We start from the raw sequence: 16,385 nt of genomic DNA, 5'->3' as shown, positions 1-16,385 counted from the left end.
TTGCTTTTCTGGAAGAGGAAAAGTGAAAGCAAAAGGAAAAAATGGGATGGCAGCAAATGGTAATGTGGAAATACCTCTTCGTTTCCCTATTTTGTTTTTTTTATTTTAATTGTTTGTAATGCATCTTGCTTTTTTCTCCCATTTAAAATTATTTATTGTTTGTTGTAGGGAAGAATCCGACAACGAAACTATAGTGTCTGTCTGACTGTCTACTTGATTGCTCTTGAGCGAGCCTCACCACCTGATCATGATGGATCACCTTGCCGGCCATCTTGAGCAGGTTTTGGCAGACCTCGAAACTCATGGTTACGGCAGTAGACTGAATATATTTTCAAAAATGGACCCAAAATATCAGAATAAAACCAATCAAGCAATACTCTCATCCCCTTCTCCCTACAAAAAGTGAATGAAAATATTATTTATCATTATGCTACTTCATTGCACTGTGAGGACAGAACAGGGAGGATGTAGGTTTGGGAACTCGCTTCTGTCTTTGGTTTCAGCTCAGTCTCTTTAGTAGTTTAGAAGGAAGAATAAAGGGAATTTACTTGAATCCACATTCCGTTTATAAAACTAAGAAGACAGAGGGGTGAAAAAGCAGAAGACTCCACATTTCCTCAAACTTTCTAAAACATTCGCCCGAACGGGCATCTGTCCGTGACCCTCGCGCTTCTACTTTGACCCTGACCCATGTCCGACCTCCAGCGCTCGATTCTTCTGCTGGAAAGACGGAAGATGACAATGCTAAACCAACTATCGCCAAACTCCTATAGGGAGGTGAGTGCCCTAGGGATGGCGCTGACAGTGCAGTGCTACAACAAAAGCCTTCTCGTTCTGGCAGCACCTTCACAGCTCCATCTTCTAATTTCAAGATGGGAGAAGGAGTATCAGAAAATAAAATGCTCACTCAAAAATATGCAGTTTACAAGCCAGAACATGATGAGATTTGTATAAACACACTGCTACAGTATATTAACAAATAGGCTATGAAGAAAAAGAAACGATTTTTACGAGAAAAAATGATGAAATAAGATGATTTATAGTGTCAAGGGTTATATAGAGCAAATGTATTGAGTCTTATTGAGTACTATATTTAATCGAACTGTTTGAGTGAACTTAACATACTGCTGAATCAAAGTTGTGCACATCTAAATGAGGTCTAACATCCATGTGAGCAAAAGCGAAAACAAAAATACTGCCAAATAAACATGGATAAGAAAGAAATGAATGAATGGATAGATGAACGAACGAACGGGAGAATGAATAAATGCGTCAAAATAAGCAAGTCTCAATCAGGACCGAAAGAAAATAAAATCACCCTTGACTAAATACACGCGATTCCTTACAAGAGCTGGCCGAGGGCACTGGACGCCGCAGCCCTGGTGGACATGAAATATTCAAAGTGTGTCGACTAGACGAAACACAGGCGACTTGCTTAATTCCTTTTTCAGACGTGGCTGTGATCAGGCGGTGCCAGATGATATCTGTCCGGATCTGGGCGATTGTTGGCGAGGGTTATCACCCAACGTCTTGATTAGAGTGAAGCAGGCGAGGTTCCTGCTGCGGCCGCTGGGCCAGGAGCGGTCTATTAGATGCCTTGCAAGCAAGACACGTCGCCCTCTGACCCCTCCTGCACGGAGTCCTTTTCGTACAAATTGCATTTCGTGCCAGTCCTTACTTCACGCGAAGGATGTTAGGGTCAGAGAGGTCACGAGGAACCTCACACAATATCTTGCTTGCTTGCTTGTGGTCGTCGTCTTGGCCATCATCATCATGGCGTGCTTCTGTTCATTTTTTCAAGTTTGCTCAGCATTCCTTTTTGTCATCCTCCCCATGGATATTTTTTTTTTTGTTTTTTATATTTATTTGTTGAATCTGCATAATCTTGATGGTTGTATATCTATAGACTAATAAGCCTAACTGTTCGTAGTTTGTTTTTGTTTTTGTTTTTTTTGCTGGAAATGTAGATATTATCTTGCTTTCATGTCGACGAGCTGAAGAACGTCGAAAACATTCTAATTGCAAGTGCTGAAAGTTTCATGAGAAAAAAAAAACATTAAAAACGAACATTGCCAGAATAGGAAGGTCCCTAGGAAGCAGCGCGAACAGATAGAAATTTTGGACACCATGCTAGCAAGAACATTTCTCCGACATGCACTCATGGGGGTAGTGTGTGTGTGTTATAAGATCCCTTGAACTCAAGTGAAAGAGCATCAGCGCTACGGACCCACCAGCATCCAGCATCTCGACAAACGGCAACTGAAAGGTGCCGCCATGTGAGTGATCGAGACAGATGGGAGGTCACCCTGGGCATCTGTTACGATAGATGAATCTGAGACAGTCCGTGAAAGAACCCCTCCACCACGGAGTTTAAGGTCTCACACACGCACGCACGATTAACATATCATGATAGTTTCAAAGGAAGGTCAGGTGGTGGGGAAATTAAACGGGTAAAATCATGCTGGCCCTAGGAGCTCTTAAAATGCCTTTTTTTTTCACGAAGACTTGGATAGAGAGACAGCTGAACTTCTTTTATCAGGCAAGGGGAACCAGTCGGACAGTAAAGGTTTGCTTAGATGTTATGTCTAGCCCCTGCCTTGAATACACGAGAAACCTCGGCCCAAAAACTTGCTGAAATAAAAGGAGCAAAAGGTCTGGAGAAAGCACAATACGATGCAGGAAATAAAGGCGAGAACAGACATACTCAGATGTCACTCAAGTGCAACACTGGGAGCTGCACTGTGTCTATAGTTACAAGTGCTGTTAATCTTTGCAGGTTTCGTCAGAAAACGGAAACTGAAAACAAAGAAACATCTCCAAGAATTCGCACCCTCAGCTACCTCCGCCTCCAACCGCCATTGTTGCTAGGTCTGCACCTTGGTCGACTTCCTCCATGGACGGCTTTCCCTTTGTCTGTTCGTGCATCCTTTCATGGGATGTGTGAAGCTGACTCTTCATTCTCTCCTATCTGTCAAAAGGTTTGATCAATCAAGCGGGGCCTTTCTTCGCGGATTTTGTCTTTCGGGTAACAGTGAGCTGACACGCATAACTGGGGTGCAGGAAGAAGGATGGGATGGAGGATCAGGGGGACAAGAGAGGCGAACACAGATGTTTACATTTATTGTTAGAGTGTAGCGGAAGATCCTACCGTGTGTGTACAAATAATTGTGCCTAACGTTACTTCAGTTGTTTTTTTTTTTTTTTTTTTTTTTTGTTGTTGTTTTTGTTTTGTTGTTGTTTTTAACATTCTGGGTCACGATATCAGTTGCATTTGTCTTTCAACAGTGATACCCGGACCGTTTTGTCTGTCAAGTATGCTTTTTGAAATTTTTCTGGAGGTCATAACAAGATGTTTTGAGACCTGAACGAAGACGAGACATCAGTTTACTCCACAGTTTTCAACACTCCCCTCATTTCCTTCTGTTCTCTAATTTCCACATTCTCCCATTTCCTACACTCTCATTTCATTCCTGCTGAACACAAATAATAGCATTACTGGCATCGTATTGGCCGACCATGCTGATGCGGGATATTTACTGTAGAAAGTACGGTAGTTTCTCAACAAATGATCATGACCACAACATTAAGCTGCTGGCCGCCAACAAAGGTCGACAAGGTATCGGCTTTCGGTGGGTCTGTTAAAGGAGGACAGTACCTCTCAGTCTCAGGCGTGGGGAGAGGGAGGCGACTGGGGCTAATTTTTGATATTGAATTTCATGTCGCGTCCTCCCGTCGCTGCAGCGTCGTCAATGGCTGCAAACATGAGTGGTGTTCAGCAGACCACCGTTCTCTGTACTGCCCTCAGGGCAACTTTCTCAACAGCAAGCAATATTTAGATGGGATGGACACAAATCTGAGCAGTTGCATGGTAACATCGTTGGTGGTTTAGCTCAAATTTTCTGGGAATAAATGAAGAGACTACAACAGTGGCGTGTGTTAGGCTACGAAGATTTTAATATCTTTTAGGGCAAACCGACGACCTACCTAAGAACTAAGGTTTCCTTCAAAACCGCTTAGCTTATTTCACAGGACCGTGACAATCAGTTCGTCCTAGTAGTGTGTTTTTTTCTTCTTTTTTTTTCTCCAGATGAAGATGTAATGGAACGACGTCCTGGGACCTAAGATCCAGCAATGGTTGGTGTGTTTCTGTCTCGAAGCAAAAGAACTCCACCCCTCTCCCCTTGCTTACCCTCCACACCCACACATCCAACCTTCTGTTAAAAGGAAGCTGTCGCGGTGAAAGCGTGCGGATATCAGGTGGAGATGCAAGGCGATCGCCATTTTGCCGCGTTCCTGGCCGAACGGGACAAGTAAGATTGGTGTGATCCCCGGGCCTGCCATCAGGCCCATTGTCACCATGGCCGCATCCTTGCCTGGCCGGCCAGCTCATGTCAGACGGTTTCTGTCGGACCTTTGAACACCTTCAGACAATGGGAAAGCGCACCTCTCACCGACGGTTTGTTTCAGTCACCGAATGCACAAGAACATGGGAAGGGGGGAAACTAGTTTGGATGTCTGTATCTGTGTCTGTGACAGAGAGAAGGGGAGAGCAATAAAGCGGATGCAGAATGTAAGCACAAAAACCTCGAGATGTAGATGTGATTATGAAAGTCGACATCATCATGGTCTCAGGCAATGGGAGGACTTTGTTGCCATGACATATTTCTGTGGTACGGGGGGCTTGATTTCTCATGGAAGCAGAATGTATTATGCGTCCTTGACTACATGCTGCTAGTCCACATAACAATACTGGGAAAGACGCAGGAAATATTTCATTGAAAATCCTTAGGGTCAAGTCCTTCCAGTAACTCATTGTCTACTTTGTGACAAGTACTAACCTAAAAACTTGTATCGCATTTCAAGCCATGTCGATTACGAAACTAGCAGAGGAGGAAGAAGAAACAGCAGAAGAAGAAGAAGCAGAAGAAGCAGAAGAAGAATTATGATTTATGCTACCAGTTGAAGAAAGACATAAAAGCCCAACTTAATGGAAACCACACGTGCAATTGTTGAAAAGATGCGAGCTTAAAACTCAAAGATAAATACTCCACTTATGTATTAAAAAGCATGCTAGTCCGGCAACAAGCTGCCACAAGTCATTCGAGTGCTTTCTCTTCCTCCCTCCCCTGATTCCTCCCTCCTTCTCTCTTTCTTCGCCTAATGAAAGCCAAATATCTTTAATATAGAGTACTTAGAGAAAGAAAGGAAAACATGGAAACGGCACAAAAAGGTTTTGAAAGTCAAACCAGTTCCTTCACTCGTCCTGTCGGATTGAATGCCATGGCTGCCATGAGCCTATTGCTAAAGAAAAGTGCACGACCATGTCGTTTTTCCACTTAGATAACTTTCTTGTCTCTAGTGTGCCATCTCTGAAATTTATACAGAGTTAGTGGTTCGAGGGGTAAATGTAGTCCTATGGTAGTATTTGCTAATTCTTTGGGAATCCCTGAAGACCTTAAAAAAAAGCTGACCATGCTAAAAGCAATGAAGTCGATCTACAGCATCTGGGTTGCATGCACTTTCTGGAGGATCTTTAACAATGTCGAGGCTTCCGGGAGTTAATTTTTGCTTCAAGCATAATTCAGAGGATCGTTAACAGTAATTCATTTGTCAACCGCTTGTAACATGGCCCCCTTCTTCTCGACCCACGCCATACCCTCGATGAATTTTTCTATCGCTAATGTGTTCGTTTGCGTGTTCGGTGCGGGGGAGAAGTGAATGGTAGGAGGGCGTGCCGCTTTAACTCCCCCTAGAGAATCACTCATTTCTTCGGAGCCTCGTTCCTCGTCTCTTCTATTTGACCTCGCGTTTTACATCTTCCCGGAGGACTATCAGGCCCCTCATTTTGCCCATCTGCCATTGTTCTTTGATTAAACTTTCTCTCTCTCTTCCTCTTATGCTGGGACAGCAGCAGGATAGTGACAATGTAACTATCCATTTCATCTATTTTAAATGTATTTTACACATTTCTTTTAAACCCAAGTTTTATTTAGCAAATTGTCTGTCCAACAGAGAAGTATGGCGCGAAATATAAAAGTCTGAACTCATGCTCGACATTAATTCCATCTCCTCCACTAATCCACTTACCTTCCACCCCTCATCCGTCCTTGAAACAAACAATGCACTCCTCTAGCATTTGAGATGGCATACCCTCTTCACATCATACCTTGTCTAGACATTACACCAGTTCATTCTTCCTGACGTGGAGAACCAACCCGCTGAAAAAACAAACAGCCCAAAAGAAAAAAAAAAGGAGCAAACAAGAAAATCTTCACGACCCTGGCATTCACATGTCTGGTCTATTAATCATAAACTCCGGAATACTGCTCAAGATGTGGCTTCATCAATGTAAAGGGTGGAGGTATGGGGAGGCAATCTCGGGGTTCGGAACCAGAAGGCAGACCTTCTGTACACTGGCTGGATAGGCTCGCAGGTAAGCAGATCTGACACTAAGGGCTCGTGCAGACGCACGCAACAGTTTGACACCCTGCTGGGTCGGGCCATAGCTGCCAGCGACGAATAGAGGCGAATCAAGCTCGATTCACGAGGGGAGAAGAATTTAAGAATCCTTCTCCATCGCTTTCAATTGCCCTTCCGTATCTATCTCCCTAATGAAAACAGGAGTGATGCCGCCTGAGAGAGGAAAAAAGAAAAAAAGAAGAAAAAAAAAAGTAACGGGCAAAAAGTGGCTGCTGTTAATACCCAGACAACCTTTTTGTAACGATCGAGTGTAGGTGTCAAAAAGAGGTCGGTTCGAATTTCTTTTTTTTCCAATTTTAAAACTCTTCAAAGTCTGTATTCTTTGTTCAAGACTAGTGCTTGTCTGTTAGACTAAGATTCTCCACAAATATTGAATGCATCTTTTTTTTCGCTGTCCTTTCTGCTTTCAGCTCTTGTTTTTATTTCTCTGGCAGCTCTGTTATTCTTTTTTGGTCTGGTCAAGGGCAGTAGTCCTTGTGAAGGGTCAAAGTTCGTAAAAGAGTCTTGTTGGGATCACTTTTTTGTTGTTGTTTTGTTTTGTTTTTTTTGTTTTGTTGTTTGTTTTTTGTTGTTTGTTTTGTTGTTTTTTTTTGGTGGAGTTATTATTTGGAGGCAAGCAGTGAAAGTAGCTCAGTAGTCGAGCTTTTAACCAATGAAACACGACGTTGCAAGTTTCCCTTGTCGTAGAATCTCGCCAACTCACAGGCATAAATAATCCAAGAATAAGTCTATGTAATGAATATGTAATAGAAAATTTCTGTAACATTTTGTGTAAAAACAGACATCTAAGCAGCTTTTACACGATAAACAGACAAAACGGAAAAATTTCTATGATTCAAGTCGAAAAGAGATATGCTGGGGAAATGATGAGTTGACACACACAGACAGACAGACAGACAGACAGACAGACAGACAGACAGACAGACAGACAGACAGACAGACAGACAGACAGACAGACAGACAGACAGACAGACAGGAAGAAAATAAGGCAGACAGGCAAAGTTGTCTAAGCACCTTTTGCAAGATGAAGAAGACAAAAAGACAGGTGAAGACGAAGGATAAGAACCAACAACTGATACCTATGAAACCGCTTTCTAAAATATTGCGTTTATCTAAGGCCAGTACTTTTAATGGGGTGGAGCGCACTTTTTCCTCTTTGTCTCTTTTTTATACTTTTTGTCTTAAAGCGGACGAAGCTGTCTCATACCTTCACAGGAGGGTGCTGCAGCAATGAGAAACACTGTGCGCAAAAAAAGGATGAAAAAAATGAAAATAAAAAGAAATCATTTTAGCCTGTCATTTCATTTTATCTTCCTTCCATCTTCCACCATCCCTCTGAAAGCAAGAAAGAAAGAAAGAGAGAGAGAGAGAGAGAGAGCTATTTTGGATTATTAGCTGCGAACTCAATTGCCATTTCCTGAGAGGTCCGTTTGCCAGAGGTTTAGCTAATAAAATTACTCGGCGAACCCAACAGATGCGGGGAGTACATCAGCTTTTGACAAGCTGGTATGTAATAATAAGTACACGAGGGATTGGCATTTATCGTTTTATCCTGGAAGAAAGGGGCGAAGAGCTGCGCGAGCTCCGCGTCACATTTGGTAATGATTGGATGAGAACAGGAAAAGCTGGATTTATAGGAACGACTCCAACGGTCCATTGCAACGCGAGAAGCCACGTAGACTGGACGTGAGCAGTGCTCATCCTTGCAGGGTTTTCCTGTTGCTGCTGCTGACCCTTAAGGAGTTCCAGGCTTTGCCGACTCCTTCCTTGCATGTTAAGTATTGTTACACTATATTATTATTCAAGCTAGGCAAAACTATTATTCCTTGACTGGAAATGGTGAGCATGAACATGTTAATTTTTACTCAAGATGTAAAATATAAGGTACGCGCTATTTTTATTCGTTTCGTGATCAAGGGGCATTAAAAAAATCATTACATACCATGAAAATAAACAAATTCTCCGAAAAACTAAATTATCAGTACAACTCGCGATATGAAGTGTTTTAACGGGTTTTTTTTCTGTAGAGTTCCATTAAATATACATTTTGACGACTTGGTTACAGTGTACACGAAAGTACAGAAAACAAAAAAAAAACAGGATGGATAGATAGGCAGACGAGTGGAAAAAAAATGGATGTCAGGCATGTAGAGAGAAAAAATTGGCAAGGAAAGTAAAAGAAAGTGAGGCAATATGAACCTCATGTTTAAAAGCTATAACCGCAGCGCCCAGCACTTAATCAAGTAATCTTCATCTACAAAATATGCCGTGCAAAACCCTTAATAGCAAAAGATATATAACGCCCCATTAACATTAATTACACGATGTGGGAAAAGTCTTTGCGGGGAGAATTAAAAAACCGTTTGATATCAAAAAGTCGTCATAATTAGTTTTCTTATAGGACAGGAAAGGAACCTTTTCAAAGTATAGAAATATGGGGAGGTTTCAGCTGTTGTCAGTTGTTACTGCTGTGAAGTTTATGCTTTGTTTTTGTTTTTTGTTTGTTTGTTTTTTTGTTTTTGTTTTTGTTTTTTTTTTTGTTTTTTTGGTTAAACTTGCACAGCAAGTGTTATTGCTTTGATTTTTTCCCATCTATACTGATCAATAATCAAGAAAAAAAAGAAGAAGAAGAGAAAGGAAGACGCACAAAAATATTTTTAAAGGGGAGGAGAAAATGGAGAGAGAAGCCCTTGGCAGATCAAGCGCGAGCGGAATGAGAGAACGAGGTGAGAGTGAAGGATGAGAGAACTTGAGGGGAAAGAGATTGGAGGGAAGAAGAGGTTGGTTAAAAAGTCGGGTGATTGAGAAAAATGTGGAAATAATTTAGCGGGCTGGTTTCCCCCGTCCCCCACCCGCCTTTAGAGCCTGGATACAGGATTTAATGAGGATGCGGCAATATTTTTGCCAATTACACGGGCGCGGTGAGGGGTGAGGAGGGATTAAGAAGGCCCAACTGACAGCAGACGACACATGTTGTGTTCCGTGCGGGCTCTTCGCGAGGATTCTCTCCTCCCCAGCTTCCTCCCGCTTCCTATCACCATCATCATGAAATTGGCACAGGCCATAAGCTCTAAATGACATCAGCCACGCTGGGAAGTGAGCACGCGCCGGTCCCTTTCAATTTCTTTCGCTTTCATTAAAACGCCGCAAGAAGGATTCCGAGTCTACTTTATGATACCGTAAAATGGGAATTATTTCCGGGCAACTAAACAAAATAATAAAATATATATAAATGTGTGGCTTGGATGTATGACGTGGTGGCTGCTTTCTTTGGCAGATAGTTTGTGGCGGTTGTGGTGTCCGGAAGAGAAAGAGTTTTATGTTTGTGTGTGTGAGTGTGTGTGCGCGTGTGGGTGTTTGTGTATGTGTGTGTGAGAGAGGGAGGGGGATTCATGTATGCTAAGTTTACATCTGCCTGCAACCTTGAAAGTGTTTTTGTTGTTCAACATACATGCATGCGCATCAGCAAGAAAAGTCAAGAAAGGAGCTAATCAGATACATGGAGATTACCCAGGCCGACTGAACAAGACGAGATTGTGGTAGCTCAGGACAGAATGTCGGCCCTCGCTAACTTCGTTCCACAGATCGCTGAAGGGAATAAGATGCCAAAAGTTCTTGTCCTATTTTCATGCGGAATTTTTGTCCCCTTCTTGGCAGTTTTCCCCGATTCCCCATTCCCCCATCACACCTCGTCAATTCTCTACTCCTTCCTCCCACCCCGACCCCCCTGGACCCATCTCTCTCCCCCTCCCCCATCGTTCCATCTTCCCCATTATTTTCTCGACGGTTTTGGATGTTTCTCCATCCATTAATAAAATTCGATCTGAGCTCTTCGAGGAAAAAAAAAAAACTGAGATGGTTTATAAGGTCGGTATGTCACGCCACCGTTGCACAACGTTCCTGAGACCATCGCTCCCCCTTCTGCACCCCCATACCACCTCTATTCCCTCCTCCACTTCCTAGTTCTGGCGCTGGCACGCGCGTATGCAAATATTGAACGAATCAACCGGCCAAGTGGCTCCTGGGAGGATCGCACGGGGCTCATACGATTACGGCCAATGCTGATACAATGGCTAATTCGATGAGTGCTCGCCTTGATGACAAGGGGTGATAAAACAGATAGAAATGTGACCACTGGTGGTTTAAGCCCTATTAATTATTCATTTAAAGGAAGAACGCCTGCACGGCACTCCCCCGGCGGGCGTCACGTGGCCTTCCTCGCCGTCACCTTTGCTCTGTGCGCCTGCCCCAACTAGCCGTCCTCGGAAATCGTTCCAGCTCCTTCTATAGGGCGACTCGCTTAAATAACATTTATCGAGGGCTGTCTCTTCGGGAGAAGGGTCTCCCTTCCCCCCTGGCGTTTTCTTGCGACATGAAAAGGGCATTCTGATAATCTAGTCCCACCATCGATTGGTGGGCGCATGCGGGTCCGTCGGGTCCTTGTGGGACTCACGCGAGATGATGCTACTATTGTTGCTGCTGGATTTGGTCGAATCCGATGCATCATTTCTTGTCGGTGTGGGAGTAAGGGGGATAAGGTTAAGGGGGGAGGGGAAAAGCATGGAGAATATTTCAACATATAGATGCGGACAGCTTGCCAGCAGGCGCTGTCAGATATCGGCCTGGGGTTCAACAGACGGGTTGCTGGGAGAAGATTTGGGAAAGGAAGGGGAGGGGCTGAAATTAAAATGAAAATCAGTTTTTCCCTCCAGGAAGTCACTAAAACATAAAACGGACGCAAGCCCACACCTACGCACGTATGGACGGAAGCCCATACAAACCATTCATGCACACATTCGCTCTCACAAGCGCACTTACAAGGACAATAAGCGAGATCAGATAACAAAAAGAGAAAAACGATCTTTTTCTTTTAGTTTCTTTCCTAATTTTGCTTATTACTTATCATTGCTCTACCGACTAATCTCAACAAACAAGGTTTATGTTTGGTATGATCCTACGCTCCATTCATGTTTTTATGACTATTGAACATAAAAAGTTACTTGTGTCTTTTCATCTGATTTCAATGAATTATGCACGTGCTTACAATTACTCCTAACGTCCAATTTACATCGTCCACTCCAGATATCACGGGAGTGCAGCTGCGGGAGGGACTAGGTCGCTGCTGAGACGCCAGTGAGAAAATACCTGAAAGGGGGTACAGTCTGAGGGAAGAGGAGAGAAGCAGGAAATTAGTTGAGGGAGGGGGAGCACGTAGATATGAAAGTTTTTTTTTCGTTTAAAAAAAAGGTTGTAAGAATCAAAACCATATGGTGATGAAAGATGCCATAGAATGTAAGGTAGCAAATAGCAGGGTGTGTGGATGGGGAAATACGCGGCGAAAAGAAAGAAGACAACGTCATCAGCGATAACAAATCTAAAAATAGCAGCTGCCGAAGCACGACGAGACAAAGCGAGAAAACGCAAGAGGGAGAATGTTTGTAGAGCATTACAAACAAAAACAAAAGAAAAGACAGAAACATTTCCAGGCATCACGAAATACCGAAAAAGATATAGAGACTGGAGTGAACAGATGACTTCGAGAAGTCTCGAGACAGCGCGAGACCTCGAGAAAGACGCGAGATTATGAGGAGAGTGCAGCTAGCGACAATGACCACCAGGATTACTGATTACATCTTGTGTGTGGTCGGGTGGGTGAGAGGGTGGGTTTACTTATACAAAGCGACCTAGACTGCATCTTTGGAATCTGCGTCCATATTTTAAGTATCTAACGGAACGTTGCTGGGTGGGGGCGAGGGGAGAAGGGGGAGAGGAGTAGTGCACAGATCCTCAGGACGACTGCAGGAAGCCTCTGCCCGTACGTTCTGGAGCATCTGGCGTTGTCCGCCATTAGACATCAAGCATAGCGACGCAGCTGCCATTAAGACACTTTTTCCCTCCGTCCGCATGAAGACAAATTGCGAATATCCAGGTTGTCTGCATTTTCAGATTTTTTTGGAGTCCGCGCGTGCAGGTGCGTGCAGTCACGCGCACGTGTGTTCCTGCGCGGCTGTCTTTTGGATATGGGAAGGAGGGTTGGAGATGAAATCTATTTATAAGATACATGTATCTTAGATCATGAACAATCATCATCATTATCACCATCGTCGTCCTCGTCGTCACTATCACCACCAGCACATCAAAAACATCGCCATCTTCTACATACAAAGTTTGCTCTGCCACCTTCTCGGTTACTTTCGCGATCAGCTGAAAGACTTCCTAGACTTTGTCTCTTGGAACTTTCTTGTTTACACTAAAGGGATAACTTTAAGAAGCAAGCCTGTCCGTCAGAGGACGCGCGTTCGGATCCTCAGCAAACTCATTCGTGAATGGGAGAAGAAGGATAGTGTATCTCTAGTGATGGTCCAAATTGGTCATATTGTACAAACATGTATTCCGATTAGTTTAATCTTTCCACAAACCTCTTTTCCCTCAACTCTTATCGACAGAAAAAAAATGAAAAAATAAGTTTACAGTTGTTAAAAGCAATAAAAGATCCAGCTGAGAAAGCATAGTCAAATGTAGAGCAGTCTCATTTTCATTGCTTCCTTTGTTTTAGACAAACAGAAAAAGAAGAGAAAAAGGGGGGAAAAAAGAAAGAGTGAAAGAATGACTGACTGAGTGAGTGACATTCCGCTTATGCGTCACAAAGGACTACTTCTCACTCGTTTAAGGCATAACCGTTGTAACCAAAGAAAAAAAAATGGATATGTCAGAACTTAGAGAAGATGAGAAGGTCAGGGTTTAAAAAAAAAATATGGTGTGGTGGGGATGATGTTCGGCGGGACGGAAAAGATTTTGCGAGCTGAGTCAAAGGGCCGCAGGGCGAGGTTTGGGAGCTGTACATCAAATCAAATTTCAATTAACGGTCTTAGGTTTGGCACACACCAGCCGGGAGCTCTACCGCTAAGTCATCAGGAAACCAGAACCTCGCTCCGGTGGTGTTTAAACGGTGTGACAAATTAACAGGAACGTGTTTCACAAGCTGTTTGGCTAACAGCAACAAAGCCACTCATTTTCTCTATTTATACCAGCTGTTCTCTCTCTCCTCCTCCCCACCTCTCTCTTTCTTTCTCTCACTGCGTGTGCCTGCATGAAGAAACGAACGAATGCGCGTGTCTGTGTTTCCTTCAAAAAAATTCTTCTTCTGTCCTATCAACAAGATCACACAAGTAATATGTGTGTGTGTATGCGCGCGCTCTCGTCTTGGGATTGAAAGAAAAGATAAAATATAGGATGGAAAAGGTAGAGAAAAATAAAAAGAGAAGAGAGAAAGAAGAGCGCTTTTAGTGTTCGTTGAATTGACTTGATATACAGTTACACAGAAATAGTCGTTTCTCTTATCGCCACATCATCAATACTCGCTTTGCATTTCAAATGATAGGGAACTGACGCAACTGCTGACACTTCTACTTATTAAAGGGGCATAGACAAAGACTTCAAAGAAAAAATCCAGTCTTCTCACCCACTGACGTGTATGAGACGGTCATGAGAACCTCCAAATGCTCGGTCAGGTGGGACGTTATAATGACAAATCAAAGCTACGGCTGGGAAAAATACATCCCTAATCCCCGATGTATTATTAAGGTATCAGATTTATTTGATTAGAGTCACAATGACAGACACGAAAAACAGCCTCGAACGATCGCGGGGTTTTAACTTTCCCCCCTCCCAATTCTCCCCTACCGAAAAAGAAAAAAGGTTTCTGTGCCACAGGTATAGTTACTAACAATCCTCGTATTCACCCTCTTCTCACACAGTCTTCCGTGAGTCATGCCACAGAGGCAACTTCCAAATCGCATTTCAGAATAAAAATTGCCATCAGATAACATTCACACGAGTCCATCGCTACTTCTTATCCTTTTTTTGCTTCTAGAAGACTCCTCCGAACCCTGATGACAGTAATTAACACGCGACACGGCAGTCGACCCGATATTATATTACTTTCATGCCAAATATCATAACAGGTATTTAAGAATAAAAGCCGATCGTCTGGTTCAGGGGGACGGGGAAGGGAAAGAGGTTGAAGAGTGCGGGGAGAGGGGTGATATCGGTCTTGCTGTTTGCATCGACTGTTTGCTTCCAAACGAGAAGCCCTGATGAAAGACAGAACTGTATTATTTAAAGTATGTGTACAGCGGGGCGCTGATAAAACTTTTTACATCTTAGTGAACTGTTCACTTTATTGCTCCTGAGGTTTTGAACTAGGTCTCAAAGGATGATAACTTCACAAGAAATTGCTGGTTATGGTAAACATAGTGTAAACAAAATGAAATGAATAGAGAAAGAAAGAAAGAATGACAGAAAGACTTTTCCTTCTATCATTCGTTATTCTGCTAAACAAACGGCTTCTCTCTCTCTCGTTTCATCATTCTCTTTATCTTCCACCCCTGTCTAACACATCTGAGATAGTTCAAAAAAAAAAAAAAAAAACAGGTTGGAATGTGAAAGCACCGTGACCCGAAAGACCTGTATGATTGATAACTGCCACTGTCCGCCGCAGCAGGCACTCACCCGTGACTGATTTGTCGTGAGTGAATCCCATCGGGCTCGGGAAGAGATTAATGCACACCTCTCAAATTTTGGGTGCCTCACTCACCCACACCCCTCCAATCGCTCAGCTCCCTTCTTGGATCCATTGCTGACAGAGTATCAGCACAAACCGACAGCAGCTCCGACTGTAGCCGTGGGAAACCGTTTGAGAAAGGTGGGTGGGTAGGTGGGTGGGAGATGCTAGTGAGGGAGATGTTCACTTCCTTGATGTTACCGGTAACACCACAACCCCCAACTATCTCTGAGACGACTTGTATGGTTAAAAATATTAAAAGTCGACAACTGAATACATAAGGCATGTTCTAAAACAATGAATCAAAGAGTCGAACGCGACAAGATGAAGTGTGCAACTGGGTCAAAGCAAGGTGAGGAATTTTCAAGTTTGGAATTTTAGTGGTGAAATGAGCAGTGCAGTAGTGCATGCTTTTTATTTTTATTTTGTTGTCGTTAGATTTGCTGAAAGTATAGTCCTGCCTGGCAGCTCATTTGTTTTTCACTTGCATCAGATTCACTGTGTGTGGCAGCACATCTGTCTGTCCGCCTAAACAAATTAAACTTGCCCATGGGTCGCTTCCGACTTCAAAAAAAAAAAAAGAATTTTAAAAAAATGCGGGTTTTAGACAATCCCACGTAAGCACATAAATGGAAGAAGAGAAAGAAAACTCAGATGAAAGGAACTAGAGAACTTCTGCAAATTATATGCGAAAGGAACCTTAGAGCGCTTTCCCCCTTTTTCCTCCACGGTGGCTTTCGTGCACTCTGCCACGTACAAGCCTCGGCTAGCCGATCAAGCGCCTGGTCTCGCCGAGACCTTTGAGTCGGTGAACCTCTCACAAACTGCAGCACACATAATGACATGTTTAGTGACTTTGGCGCAGCAAGGCATAAGATCTGTCTAATCCCGGGCACACTGGGGTCATTGATGCGAACTGTCGCGCACGTAGACACCCTGGCGGACGGATCACGTGCGTGAGTGGGCTTCTCCCTTAATAACTAATCTTGACCACTCGTGCCCCAGACGCAGTAAAGAGGGTTTAATCCAAGGAAGACCTCGTCGGTCGGAGGTTATCCAAGGTAACGATAAGAACAAGGACGAGATAGACTGAGGGATAGACTGATGGTGGTGTTTAAGGCCTACCCTGAGAAATGCAAAGACTGATGATGTTTTTGTTTGCTTGGTTTTTTTCCCCCCACTATGTGAGGCTTTAGAGAATGAGTTTCCTGTTTCACTATCTACACTAAAAGAGAGATTAGACAATGAATTCTCGTACAGATAGAGATACATGATCTCAATCTGTGTGGTCTTTTGTGTTTTCTCTTGATTGACTCGAAGCCAAGGCAGGGAAAAGGAGGAA

The 16,385-nt window shown here is 43.4% G+C and overlaps 1 protein-coding gene across 1 annotated transcript in view; it reads right to left on the bottom strand.

The window, feature by feature from the left end:
• Window positions 1-16,385, bottom strand: part of LOC112554368 (protein dead ringer homolog) — a 65,879-nt gene that overhangs the window by 26,485 nt on the left and 23,009 nt on the right. The window lies entirely within an intron of this gene.

This window comes from Pomacea canaliculata, linkage group LG13 (genome assembly GCF_003073045.1).
Source record: "Pomacea canaliculata isolate SZHN2017 linkage group LG13, ASM307304v1, whole genome shotgun sequence".
NCBI classification, from domain to species: domain Eukaryota; kingdom Metazoa; phylum Mollusca; class Gastropoda; order Architaenioglossa; family Ampullariidae; genus Pomacea; species Pomacea canaliculata.
This window is presented reverse-complemented; position numbering and strand designations above follow the sequence as displayed.